Source organism: Halichoerus grypus, chromosome 6 (genome assembly GCF_964656455.1).
Source record: "Halichoerus grypus chromosome 6, mHalGry1.hap1.1, whole genome shotgun sequence".
NCBI lineage: Eukaryota > Metazoa > Chordata > Mammalia > Carnivora > Phocidae > Halichoerus > Halichoerus grypus.
In genome coordinates, this window is record NC_135717.1 from 74,630,912 (window position 1) to 74,633,815 (window position 2,904).

Below are 2,904 nucleotides of genomic sequence, written 5' to 3' on the forward strand. Positions count from 1 at the left end.
GGACACAGGTAGACTGAACCAAAAACACATTATGCCTCCCCAGACCTATCACATTCTTCCACACTTGATGCCATGCAGAATTAGACCCAGGGTCACAGCATTATCCAGTGTGCCCCCCCCAAAAGAGAAGATATTTCCTTATCTAAGCCACTCAAAACTTCTGAAAGAAATGACTACTTCTTCAAATGTATAGATACCTACCTAAGGCCATAAAGCTCATGAAGAATCAAGGAAACATGACACCACTAAAGAAACACAGTAAACTTCCAGTGACTAACCCCAAAGAAATGGAGATCCATAAATTGTCACACAAAAAATTCAAAATAATTGTTATAAAGATGCTTAGAAAGCTAGCAAAGAACATAGATAAACAATTTAACAAAATCAGGAAAACAATATAAGAACAAAATAAGAAATTCAACAGAGATATAGGAAATACCAAAAAATAGAAATTTTTTTAAGGTAAAGAATACAAAGATGGATCTGGAGAATCTAATAAAGAGCTTTGACATCAGACTGGACCAAGCAGATGAAAAAAATTGTAAGCTTGAAGACAGATCATTTGAAATTATCCAGTCAGAGGAGCAAAAAAAGAAAATAAAATGAATGGAGGAAGTCTACAGAACTTATAGGATAACACTGAGAGAAACAATCTATGCATCACTGGAGTCACAGAAGAGGGCAAGAAGAAAGGAGCAGAGAGCTTATTTAAATAATGGTTGAGGGCTGTTCCCGGGGAGGCTGTAATGGGTTTACAGGTGCCTTACAGTGGGAGCTGCTCTAGGCACAAGCATGTACAGCAAAGGCAAGGGTAACAGCCGACAGCCAGGCCCGGGGGAAGTTAACACTCTACATATATGAATATCTGCTTCATGTAGGAGCTCAGAAATCGGCCCAAACATTTTTATCAGGGATAAGATGGGGAAAAAACATCACATCGGGGGAACCACCAGGATTCTTACATTCTTGGTGGTGTGTATTTTGGGATCTCTACTGTGTAGCTCCAGAAAGACTGGAAAGTGAACATCCAAGTGAAGCAAAATCCTTCCATGATAATAGTGCTGCAGCAGCTCCAAGCCCAGTGCTAGGAAACATTCCCTCAGGAGATGGCATGCCAGTAGGTCCTGTACCACCAGGGTTCTGTCAGCCTTTTATGACACCTCGGTACCCTGGAGGTCCAAGACCCCCATTGAAAATACCTAACCAGGCACTTGGAGGTGTCCCAGGAAGTCAGCCATTACTTCCAAGTGGAATGGACCCAACTCGACAACAAGGACATCCAAATATGGGTGGGCCAATGAGGAGAATGACTCCTCCAAAAGGAATGGTGCCCTTAGGACCACAAAACTATGGAGGTGCAATGAGACCCTCCCTGAATACTTTAGGTGGCTCCAGAATACCTGGAATGAATATGGGTCCAGGTGGTGGTAGACCTTGGTCAAACCCAACAAATGCCAATTCAATACCATACTCTTCAGCATCTCCTAGGAATTATGTAGGTCCTCCTGGAGGTGGAGGGCCACCAGGAACACCCATCATGCATAGTCCAGCAGATTCAACCAACTCTGGAGACAACATGTATACTTTAATGAATTCAGTACCTCCTGGTCCTAACAGGCCTAATTTTCTAATGGGGCCTGGGTCAGATGGTTCCATGGGTGGAGTAGGAGGAATGGAGTCACATCAGATGAATGGCTCTTTAGGCCCAGGACATATGAACAGTATTTCCAAGAACCCTCCCAATAATATGAGCCTGAGTAATCAAACGGGCACTCCAAGGGATGATGGCAAAATGGGTGGAAATTTCTTTGTTTTCAGAGTGAGAGTTACTCTCCTAGCATGACAATGAATGTGTGATCCATTACCAAGTCTCCTCATGAAAACCACAGTGAGTCATCTCTTCACAGAACTACTACGGAAGAAAATTACTCATCACAGTGTACAGTTAAACAAAGGACTCTCAGTAACAACAAACAAATCTTTTTATTTCCTGCTCTTTCCCCTATTTTTTGAAGAAAGTGGGTCCAAACGTGATTCAAACAACTGTATAGAGCAGCATATTCAAATTGCTCTAACCTGAACTGCAAATAATTATCTGTGTATGTATATGTGTGGGAAAGAGAATGTATTATAAATGTGTATGTTATATGGACATATACATTGGCCCACAGGACATTGTAAAATATTATTACATGACATCTTAAGTAGAAATAAGTAGGGACTTTTATTCCATTTTTTTTCAAGTTTACATTTTAATTATAAAACGTTGCTCCTACCCCTCCCTGAAAAAATATATAATAATGGTTGAGAACTTTCCAAGCTTGGGGAGAGATTTGGACATCCAAGATTATGAAGCTGGTATGTCATTTCAAAATTTCAACACAGTAGTCTTCTCCAAAACACATTATAATAAAAGTCTCTAAAATCCAAGATAAGAAAGAATTTTATGAGAAAAAGAAAATTCTCTCATACAAGGGAATCTCCTTATTGCAAATTTCTTAACAGTAACTTTTCAGTCCAGGAGAGTAAGATGATACATTCAAAGTGCTGAAAGAAAAAACTGCCAACCAAAAACATTTTACTAAGCAAACTTGTCCTTCAGAAAGAAAGGTGAGATAAAGTCTTTCCCCATAATGTAAAAACTGAAGACGTTCATCACCACTAGATCTGCCTTACATAAATACTGAAAGGAGTTCTTCAAGCTGAAACAAACAAACAAAAAACACTAATTAGTAATATGAAAACTTATGAAAATATGTATCACTGGTAAAGGTAAATATATAATCTGATTCAGAATACTTATATACTGTAATACGGTGGTGTTAGCCACTTAACTCCAGTATGGAGTTGAAAGATTAAAAAAAAAAAAAGTATTAAACATAGCTATAGCTACAATAATTTTTT

General features: G+C 38.9%; 1 pseudogene; it reads left to right on the forward strand.

The window, feature by feature from the left end:
- Positions 1–979: 979 nt before the first annotated feature.
- On the forward strand, positions 980–1,971 carry LOC118549110 (single-stranded DNA-binding protein 2 pseudogene; annotated as a pseudogene).
- The last annotated feature ends 933 nt before the right edge of the window (positions 1,972–2,904 follow it).